Raw genomic sequence first — 12,456 nt, forward strand, 5'->3', positions numbered from 1 at the left:
ATTTGCCTTTCGAACTAACTACCGATGGAAAATGCTCTGTGCCAAGCCTTACGACAGGTGGATTGTGGTAGTGGTCTAATGGCGCGTTATACGGTCGTATCAGTCGATGCAAGTAATATAAAATGGAATTTCTTTCTGAAGCTGATACGACTCCTAAAGTCCCCAGTGTAATTAGATTTGAGAATTTAAAACGGCAGTGTCTTTGACTTTAATGTGGGAGAGGTAGAACAATGCTATAGAGCATAACGCTCAACACTGATAACAGAACACGTCTTTACTTTCATAGGTTGATTTTGTTTTCAGCAGCTATTCGAACTTTTACTGACACTGACGTCTTTCTTTCAACGGCGTCAAAAGTAATCTCCAATGAAATTTGAAGGAAATACGTTTTCCGTTGGACATATGTCTCCACTTTATTTTCGATATTAATAGAAGCTGAAGAAGTACACGAATATTTGTGGCACGGCAGTCACTTGAACCCAGATCTTCTGCTTACTAGGCCAATGAGCTAACCATTACAACTCCGTAATACGAGGTGCGACAATAAAGCAATCAGACTGATTTTCTTTGCAAGATGTGGCAACCCTCCAGGATTGTGTAGGCGCAATACCTTCGACCTTCGTCTAGAAGCTGCTACTAAACCAAGCAGCACATCGATGCAACTGCTCAGTCGTGAGTTGTGCTGCAATAAGTTAACACGTGTTCGTATCTCTCATCACGGAAATGGAACCGCATAATATTGCGCAACAGTATACCACTTCTTTTTGCGTTAAATTGGGTGAAAACGCGAAGACAACTTACGGTAAGCTTCAGAAGGCTTTTTTTGGAGAGGAGGTTACGTCAAGAGCTCGAGTCTTCATTGTCATAATATGTTTAGTGAAGCAGAACGAATGTTGAAGATGAAGACCGCAGTGGACGACCATGAACCTCATGGACGGATGTCAACTTGGCCAGGGTGCGTGAACTGGTACGATCTCATCGAAGATTATCCGTGAAAATGATTGCAGAAGAACTGAACATCAATCGATAAACGGTTCGTCTAATAATAACTGAAGATCTTGGTATGAGAAAGATTTGTGCAAAAATGATCCCCAATAATCTTACACCACAACAGCGAGAAACATGGACAAATGTGGCAACCGATCTGTTAGAGCAAACGGAAATCAATCGAGCATTGTTGAGCCGTCTTATCACTGGTGATGAAAGGTGGTTTTTTTCAGTATGATCCAGAGACAAAACGGCAAAGTTCGCAATTGTGCTCAGAGGTATCACACAGACTAAAAAAAGCTCGCATGTCAAAGTCAAAAGTGAAATGCATGCTTGTGTGCTTCTTTGAATCTAATTGAATTTTTCATAAAGAGTGGGAGCCTCCTGGACAAATAGTTAACCAATATTACTACACTGAAATTGTTGAAAGAATTCGTAAAAGAGTTCTTTGTGTCCGTGCTAACATTTCTGATAATTGGATTCTGCACCACGATACTGTGTCATCCCATAATGCCCCTACCGCTGAGGGTTCGAATCCTCCCTCAGGCATGGGTGTCAGTTGTTCTTAGCATAAGTCATTTTGAAAGTCTACAGACTGATGACTTAAGCAGTTTGGTCCCTTAGGAAGTCACACACATTTTGAACATTTCGTGTTGTCATTTCTTTTCATTGCATCATACGTTATACGTCCCTGAGGTACTTGGGCCGGTCATTTTATTTGTATCTTGCAAGATTTTCACACAATCAATCCAAAGTATTATTCAGTCATTCGTCTACTAACAGTGATATCGTTGTGCAGCCTACACCCGTTGGAGGCAGGCCCTACTAACAATTAAAAGTTTAGGTGGTGGTTAATTTCCGTTATGTTACATTCTCAGCTTCTCGCATGTAATGCAGACGACAATACGCACAACATCCATCTGGTGAGACGTACCTTTTTTCCTTTGAATTTATATTAAATCATTGAAATTGCTGTTTTTGAATCTAATTCATGATGTTGCTTTAAAATGTTACCGATTTCACGGAGATGATTGTATTTCTGGATTGTCCCATTAGTTGGCTTTTATATGGGTTTGCAGATGTCGTTGAACCAAGTAAGTTATTAAAACTGATCATTCTGTAAACAAATGCTTTACAAATGTTTTACTAATTGCTGCTACATTGATGACTATTTTAGATGCTGATGTGTTATTGTATGGAACATTCGCTACTATATTCAAGGTACACCTCAAAGCGATAAGGAAACTGAAGCTCGTTTCTTAAACATAATTTTAGTTTGCAGTCAAGACACACTCCGAAGTGAAAATTGAAGAGTAATTGCAGAAATAGTATATTGATCCAACATTTTATCTAATTTCTCTTCCGCCTTCACAGAAAGAAACTTCATGTAATACCATTGTAAAAATGTGGAAAAACATATTTCAAACTGCTCATACTTCATTAACCTCTCAGTTTTTTGTATGCAACTTCTCCAGAGTAAGGAGCGTTTGAGAAGAAATATCGCTCCTAAGCAAAGTTTGATAAGAATGATTAACTTCCCGGTACTGTGAGGTTACCTGCAATAGTGTCAATCCAGTCTAGATAGTGGTATATAGTAGTGAACACAAAAGATTCGGAACAGAGTTGTCACTTAGTTACCAATTAACACCACCAGCCAACAACGTGTAAAATTTCTATTTCATAAAACGATGAATACTCACGGTAACAGCACCAACTAGCAGATGCATGAACATGTTGATAAAATAGTTAACTTTGTTTTAGTGTTCCACCACACCACTACACATAAAGAAGCACCATTGCAACTCACTTACAGCATATACGTAGAAAGCACAAGTTTTATTTACACTTTTAATTCCTTGTATCAGTGAGAAATATTGTTTATCCAAGATATTTACACCCTCCTGTGAAAATATAAGATAACAAATGTTTACATTCCGATACTTATTATTGTATATTGACGTCACACACCGTCAGTCATTTGCAATGAAAAGGATTTACAAGTTTTGTTTGCTTTTCACATCTAAGATAACATCGTTGCAAAAGATAGTGATTTGTAATTCCTACTTAGGGAATTTTACCTCTGATACGACTGATTTTAAATTCCGTCGATAACTGTAAAGCTATTACAGAAACTACGGCCATCCAAACGCAGCAGTACGGGTTGTTTGGCATCCAGCCCGCTATAAGGCTAGGTACAGGGTGGCGCACGAAATGTGTTACCAATTGTTTCTTTCACAGTTTACAACGCACGTTAGATATCCCTCTAGGATCTCTACAGCAGTACCAGCAGAGCTTGGAAAAATAAATGAGTTACGAAATGACTTGTAATTCAAGATACTGCCGCTAGGAGACTAGTAAGGAACAATGGCTGACAATGGATGACTGACGACACAGCAACGATCGGCAAGTGTGTTACTTTTTCATGAAACGAAAAGCCTTGTTGTGACTCAGAGGCGTTTTCGACAACAGTTTAACACACGATGGGTCCCTTGCAAGAAGACCATCCACAGCTAGTACGATAAATTTGTACAGGAAGGAACAGTATTGGTAGCGAAGAGACCTCGGCCTAAACCTGTTTGTTCGCCGGAGAATATTGAAGTGGTACGAGTTGCTGTACAGAGAAGTCCCGGGAAATCGTGTAGAAAGGCAGCAGTGCAACTGGGAATATTCAGACTCTCCGTTCAAGGCATTATTAAAAGTGACCTCCATATGTACCCATACAAGATGACCTGTGCACAGAAGCTCACTGAAGAACACAAGCAGTAGAGACTACTGATCGCTCAGTGGGCGGAGGATTGGGAAGAAACTCTCAACAACGTAAGGTATTCAGACGAGGCGCATTTTCATTTAGACGGTGTGGTTAACAAACAAAACTGAAAACCCACAAGTACTTCATGAACGATAACATTATGCTCCAAGGATTACAGCGTGGGCAGCAATTTCCAGTCACTGACTTATTGGACCCTTTTTCTTTGAAGAAACTGTGAACAGCGAGCGTTATTTGAGCATGCTTTGCAATAGCTTCATTCAATAGCTCCTTGCTACTGCCTTGCCCTTCAACACGCAGTGGTTCATGCCAGATGGCGCAAGGCCACATACTGCAAACACTGTGTTGGAGTTTTTACACGAGCATTTCGACATGCGGATCATTTCACTCAGGATTCCAGATCGTTTCAATGACGGACAAAATTAGCCCCCCCCCCCCCCCCCCCAAATAGTCCAGACCTCAATCCATGTGACTTTTTTTTTGGGGATTCCTAAAGGAAAAAAAAATTTCCGAAACGTCCACGTGATTTAATGGAGCTCAGAAGACTAATTCTTCAAGCTTGCAGTGAAATTACGGAGCCGTAGGACAATCACCAACCTCAGTGCTAGTTTGAAGGAAGTTAGGAAACAAGGTGGTGGACATATTGAGCATGTGCTGAGTTAGAACAAATCTCCATGGATGGCTCATCATTGTAGTATATGTTCCTTTCAGATTGTATTGATAGTAAAGTTTATATTTAAAAACAAAATGGTAACACATTTCGTGCGCCACCCTGTAGTTTACCGCCAATCCCAAGAAAACTGGGTGTGAGCCATAGGGATCTTTAACTGGGCAAAGAGCATCCGAATCTGGTTTGGTACCTAGTGAGGGAGTGAAAGAGAAAGAGAGGAATGGCAGACGTAAGCTGCGATAGACGTTTGGTCTACAATATAGAGACAGATTTTATTAGTTAAATTACGATGAGTGGTGGTAAGCTGCATAAAATAGATAAGGTTCTGAAATAAATCAAAGTGGTGGTAGGTTTCACCAACTGCTATTCATAGATATTACAAAAATAAATGACAGAATGTTCACGTTTCGATTCTGGCGAGAGTGGCGAAAAATCTAAGACAAACACTGAGTGTCTACATGCGGCGTAAAGCGGGAAAAAGATTGGAATAGCAGCCCCATACACAACATTGCCTCTTATGCTTCTTGCCACTGAAGGGGGATCTCATCTAAGTGCCATATACGGCGAATGTTTTCATTATGGGAAATTCATGTAAGTTAACTAGCGACCCACAAACAAGGAAGTTACTCTTACTATCAAATGGGAGGCCATAAAATCCTCATCTTATTTACATATCTCTTCGTATCAATACACGACCTTTCCATCATAAATGAGTCGTGCAGAGATATCCAGTCTATGAAATATCTCCAGATGTAGCGAGAAGCACAACAAATACGTTGCGACTATGTACACATTTAGTTAGACTTACAGTTACTTTGATTTTCCAAGACGTCGTTAGCTAACCTGTTCTACATTCAAAACTCCCTTCACATTTATACGTTTCATAGCTATTCAGTATACGGTGATAACGATTCTATGAGACCTCCTTCACGTTGAAGATATCTTGATTTACAAAGAGTTAGTTAGATAAATATGTATGGAGCAAGTAATGCAGAACACTCCTATTAGCTCTAACACAAATGCCCTTTTCGTTAAGTTTCTGTACAGCTAATTGGCACTATCATTAACCTTGACAGTGACCTTATTTTTGATATGGTTCATTTTTAATTTTTTAAGTTATTTCTTGTTTGGAAGAGTTCTTAGGTGTCTTTTCCTTCCATCTCTTAGGCGATGATGCATCTAATTTGAAAACGACCTTTTTTCCAAAACATAAATGTACCAGATATGTTTTATTTTACATTCTTTATTTTAATATTTTACATCTGTAATATATATATAGGACTGTTGGGAGTTGTTATTCACTGATAACGAAGAAGAAAAATAATAGCACAATTACTTATTGTTAACGATGACATTCCCGATTGTCTTGAGGACATTTTGATTACACCCCAACCTCTGGTCATGCAAGAAGTTAATACTTGGAAACTCATGCAATGTACCCTGCTCATTCTCTTCTATACCTTACATCACCAGAGGCTGGGACACACCTATGTCACTGTCCACAATACCACTCTGAGAGAAATATGGTATGGCTCTGTGTTCCTGACCAATTTAGTATCGATTTCTACATTCGATACAAGAGAACTGCAGCTAACTTTTAATATCTACAGGTAGTTACGAATCAACACCTAACATAATTCCTTAATTATGTGCACCATTTCTTGGTAGGATTGGAAGATAATTGACAAGCAGTTGCAGAATGAATGGTTGATGAATCATTTATCGTAGTTTTGACTAATGTAAATTTGTCTTCCTCATAAAAACGAAACTATTGGATAGATTATTACAAAACACTTACAATTGGCAACCAGGAAAAGAATCAAATTAGATTAACAATAAATTCCAAAAAAGTTACAGAAATACCCTACTCATTTGTTCAATCACATATTCCAAAACGGATGTTTGGGCCAAACGTTCTTGTCTGTAACAATGTGCATGTCGGTCACAAAATATCAACTCATTTCACTAAGAATTGAAGCTCCTCTTGACGGTCTTCCTCATTTACGGTTTAAAAATTGGGTTGTTTTGATAATCCGCATTATGCGAACACAATTAGTTTATTTTTTATATTTACCAAGACATGTGTCGACACCTATGTGTCGTCGTCTGTGGGTAAAATTTTTATTTCATAAAACTTTATCGATAAATGATCTGCGTAGCTATATACCGGTTTCTGTCCTCTTTTTCCTCGTTTTATTTTGACAGCATCTTATATTTTCCGTCATGTTTCGTGTCTGTGGTTGGTGTAGCGATCAACTGCTTTTTAGTGCATTGTTTCCACGCAGTTGTTCCCAAACTATTCGTTCACGAGTTCACCTCCCATGTACTTTTACAAAATGTGGCGACGTGATCTGAGCACACACTTCTGACTCCATACTCACGTTTCTATGATGCAGTCCCATAATCAACGATTACTAGAAGTTTGCTAGGAATCGACTCTACAGTATAATGGAAAAGAAACTGAAGATTTAGTCGACAGTGAAAGAGTAAAAAATTGCTACAGTCTGCAGATGGAAGGCATCGTACCGTTTCTGAAAAAGAACGTAGTGATACCTTTGCAGACATGGAGCACATGAAGAAATTGGTAATACGAATTGCAAAATTCCTGAGTTCGCACGCTATATTCCACTGGCAGCTGCAGTAGTTTTCGATTGAACTAAACAACCAGTATAGAACTTTTGAATATTACTGCCGACTATGTTGATTACGTTAAGGGGCTTACCTGAAACGAGTTTTCGATTTTAAACCCACTGTTTTGAAGGTATATGTCTGCAGGGACAAAAATTAGAGCATCTAGAGTGGATTGCAGACCTACCACGTACGGCTGACGTGACTGCACATTTCCCCTAGTAAGACTCTGCAAGATGAGAGGCGATCTATTTCTCATTTGATGGGGACACATTTAAAAAAAGTTTTGTAGACCGGAAAAATTCAAATACAGTCCAGTAGCCTAAGATAACAGGCGAAAAATATATCATGAGGTCTGAACAATCTATTGTTGCACTGTAAGAGTTACTAGTATATTTTTCTAAAAGTTTTGAAGACCCCACCAATCGTACATCTGTTTTCGAAGATTTTTCGAGACCGTTTGCCGTTTCACTTGAAAGTGCCCCTCAGCATGTACAGATGTAACTGACTGATCTACAACGTAATTCCCTGATAAAAAAAAAAGTCTTACATTAATACCTACATTAATACTGTCCAGGACCTCTACATCGTTTTCCTCTGTAGAGACCCCATATCTCGATTACAAAGTTGCTAAAGTGCTAGAATTCTTCCATAAACATACATGTGTGAAAGGTAATGAAATAATAGTGAAAATTTGTTTTGGTTATGATCTGTGTTCTTGAAAGTATTAAATATGAAACAATATGCAGAAGAATTACAAACATTAGCGCCAGTGTGGACTGATTTATATCCATGGGGCAAGTTCAAAAGCTGTGCCAGGGCAGGATTCGAAGTCGAGTCTCCTGCTTTCTACACTTATGCACTGACCACTACATACTACTCATGTAGTGCTCATGCTAATTAACCTCATTACTTGGGTCTCCTGCTCACCAGACAGATGGACTGACCACTACACCATCCAGACAGTACGACCAACACAAGCGTATGTACTATCCAAGGACACTTCCTGTGACACCCAAATTCTCATCTTCTAACACACAACACATGTAGCGCTCATGCTAATTAACCTCATTACTATGGTTTCCTGGTTCCCGGGTTCGATTCCCGGCGGGGTCAGGGATTTTCTTAGCCTCGTGATGACTGGGTGTTGTGTGATGTCCTTAGGTTAGTTAGGTTTAAGTAGTTCTAAGTTCTAGGGGACTGATGACCATAGATGTTAAGTCCCATAGTGCTCAGAGCCATATGGTTTCCTGCTCACTAGGCAGATACACTGACTGCTACACCATCCACACAGAATGACCACCACAAGCATATGTACTACCCTAGCACACTTCCTGTGACACCCAAATTCTCATCTTCTAACACACAACACATGTAGTGCTCATGCTAATTAACCTCAATACTTGGGTCTCCTGCTCACTACACAGATACACTAAATACTACACCATCCACACAGTGTGACCACCACAAGCGCATGTATTACCCGAGCACACTTCCTGTGACACCCAAATTCTCAACTTCTAACACAAAGAACACATTTAGTGCTCATGCTAATTAACCTCATTACTCAGGTCTCCTGCTCACTAGACAGATGCACTGGCCACTACACTATCCACTCAGTGGTACCACCAAAAGCACATGTACTACCCTAGCAAATGTACTACCCTAGCACTACCCTAGCACATGTACTGTGACACCAAAATTCTCAACTTCTAACACACATAACATATGTATTGCTCATGCTAATTAGCCTCATTACTCGGGTCTCCTGCTCACTAGACAGATGGACTGACCACTACACCATCCAGACAGTACGGCCAACACAAGCGCATGTATTATCCAAGGACACTTCCTGTGACAGCCAAATTCTCAATTCCTAACACAGAGAACACATGTAGTGCGTATGTTAATTAACTTCATTATTTGGGTCTCCTGCTCACTAGACAGAAGCACTGACCGCTACACCATCCAGATTCTGTGACCACCACAGCCACATGCACTACTCTAGCACACTTCCAGTTGCACCCTAATTCTTAGCTTCCAACGCACACTACACATGTAGTGTCATGTTAATTAACCTTATTACTCTCAAAGTCTCGTTAGTTGCAGTAAGAGTTTGAGCTTGGTGTGAATCTGCACTACAGAAATCATTAGCCGCCATCACCTTAATAATACATGCGTTGTGTCCGTTCTTTCGGACATGTCTGAAACAACAAACATCACGTGCATATGAAATTTGAAATAAATTATAGACAATACGACTGCATTGCTATCTAAATGCGGCATGTTCACAGTTTCTGCCTCTTCCCCATCCACTCACTCGAAACAACATACTATGACAGTTGTGAAAGGGTACAGCCAGGCTGACTGCTATGACACATGAGCCTCTGAAGTAGAGAATGTGACATGTGGAAGTTTGGAACAGCCCAGGATCCATGCACCAAAAGGCGACGTTGTTAAGGCGTCTGCTTGCGACAGGTAGGAAACATCGGTTTGACCTCCAGCACAATTTTTCATACGCTCCTTTTCAATGTTAGATCTATACCTATCACAGCTGATGTCAAAGAATTCATGGGCAGCGAATTAATTTCGAAGCAATTCGTACAGCTGCATATCGTCAATAGTGTCTGTTCTTTCAGAGATGTTTGTAGATGTTATGAGCATTGGCTGCTAAACGACGATAACCATTATGATATTGAGTCCTCGTTGTCCCATTCCCCTTTTGAGGAAATCACAGCAACGAATTGGGCATTAAATGATGAATTTAATGGAGTACGATGTAATTATGTAGACCGTGTGATACATGGAAGAGTTGATCAGTCCAGGGAACATGTACTACAAGTCGAAGTGACTGAGGTGACCACTCCCGAGAAGTGGGATATCAGGATATGTCTCTTAATCTGACACGGAGTTTGAAATGTCATTATTGGGTAGCAGATCCATTTCTAATACAGTTGATGTCACCGAATTCGTCGTCATCGAATTAACTTCTAAGATTTTCGCGCAGATGGAGAGTGTAAGAGTGTCCGAGTTCCTAGACATTCATACAAGTATCTCCTTTATAAAATATGTACAGTATGTCTGTCTGAATGTTTATTACAGTACCATGTAAAATTTTTTAGTAAATCCCTCAAGAACTTTTCGAGATTTTTGCTATCACCGTCTCTGATTTATACATTCCGTATATAGGGCAAATCACCCGAAATTTGCAACGCAAATATTGCGGAAATGGAAGTGATATATACATACGGTCCTCACAGAGTGGACTGGTAAGCATGGGCTCATATTGTTAGCCAATCAACAGATTATGATAATACAAAGTGTATTTTTTGCGCAAACATTATTAAACGAAACGATACCCATTGACATTAAAAACTAAAGGTGGAGTAAATTAAAATGTCAGTGGTTTTTCTGCAGCGTCCTAGTGCGTTTCCAATTTTTTACAATACCTGTGGTTATTACGCACTGAGGAACAAGTACAAACGCGAGTTTGTCGATTCTGACCTGTAACGAGACAACTGACCATCAGTCACAGGTTGTGTTCAAACTCACCACCGGCAGCAAAAATACACGCCTCCAGTTTGGTATGGAACAACTGCAACACACATGCTACCATTTCAGCAGAGATGTCCGAGCTGGCTGTAGTGCTATGTCGTTGCATATCATCGGGTGTAGTTGGCAATTCCTTGTAGACAGCATTTTTCAGTTTCCCCACAGATAAAAGTCAACACGCGTCAAATCCGGGGAAAAGGCGGCCAAGTTTCCAATATTACGATCTGGAAACAATTCATGGAAACATGTTGTAGCACCTCGTCCACTGTGGGCTGGACCATCATCATGTTGGTACCACAGGCTCCTCCTAGCCTGCAGAGGAACGTCTTCTAGCTCAATCTAGGAGCTGATAGTTCACTTTCCCACACCACACGTTTAAACTCCACTGGCGCTGACATTCCACCTGAAAAGCCAATGGGAATTGTAGCAAACCAATAACGCATTTGTTGGCGATCTACCTGGCCATAATTAGTACAAGTGGCCACATTACTAAACAAGATACATGACACTTTTGCAGTATCCTGTTTTAATTCCCATGTACAGGAGTTAACAGAATTATTACAATAGTTTCCATGCAGATCTTGGTGGAGAGAGATTTGATAGGGATGGAACCTGTGGGGTCTGGCCCACTATTTGCTTTAGGGTGCCTACGGGATGCAGCGTTCTCGGAATGTTATACCACTATTCCATCAAATAACATTAGCAGACTTATTTCCAGAAAACAAATTGACAGTACTTAACTTGACAGTAGCAAATGTCGGTAGCGAGAGGCGACATGAAAACAGTTCAGTTCTTGCTGTACACAGAGTTCTAGGAAACACTTGATACTGATCACTACAATCTGACAGCGTACCACTAATCACGTTGCAGACTTGGGACGATCTGAACGGCCGAGGCTATCAGGAGCTGCGCTTATATGCACATGTTGCAGGGGTTGCGACTGGAGCGGCGCGGTCCGATTCCGCACACTATTAGCAGCCGTTTCACCACAGCCTCCTCTGTTCTTGCGTTCCGCCTCTTCGTTCCGGCGTTTGTGGTTACGCCAGATCAGAACCCATGTCGATGGAGAATGCCTAGGGCACTTGGCGTGCCATGCGATTCCGCTGGAGATAACGCGAGTATCAAGTGTGACAGCAGCAAGAACATTAATTTCCTCCTCTTCTCTCGTCGCTTACTCCCTTCTGTTACGCTGTCTAGGTGTTACACTTTGAGATGGCTTATTGAAGAAGTTGATAAATAAGTGACGAGATGGTTTACGTCTATTGGGATACCTTATATCATACACTGTACAAGAAAGAACAGCATTCTTCCTACAGTCTCCATGTACCATAAGCATGTCGGCTTTTCCTGCGTTTGGAAACCAGATCTTCCAATCGCGACCTGCTACTTGGACTGTCACAGATGGACTGCAAGTCGCAGTGAACTCTAAGAATACACAAGCGCGCTGTAGGCCAACGTAATAAAATCGTACCTTGTCTCTACGCAGCTTGAATGGAAGGTGCAAGAACATTTCAAAATATCCAGCATCATTCTGATGTACCCTATCTTCAGTTTGTTAATGTCAATAGCCATTGTTACATTTAAAAAAGTGTATCTTTGCACAAAAAATACACCTCCTAACTATTATTAACATGTTGGCTGGTTAATAATAAGAGCCCCTGTCTACCAATCCATTTTGTGTAAACCGAACCTCAATTGCCCTTTACATTTCCGCAATATTTGCTGTGAAAGTATGAGGTTGATTCAACCTGTAAATCTATACTGCAACGTCTGCGAAGGTGAGATCGTGCAGCCGCCGACCAATGCACTGACTCATTATTAGTGTAGCAGACGAAAGAAGGTGAAAGGCTAG

Source organism: Schistocerca americana, chromosome 3 (genome assembly GCF_021461395.2).
Source record: "Schistocerca americana isolate TAMUIC-IGC-003095 chromosome 3, iqSchAmer2.1, whole genome shotgun sequence".
NCBI lineage: Eukaryota > Metazoa > Arthropoda > Insecta > Orthoptera > Acrididae > Schistocerca > Schistocerca americana.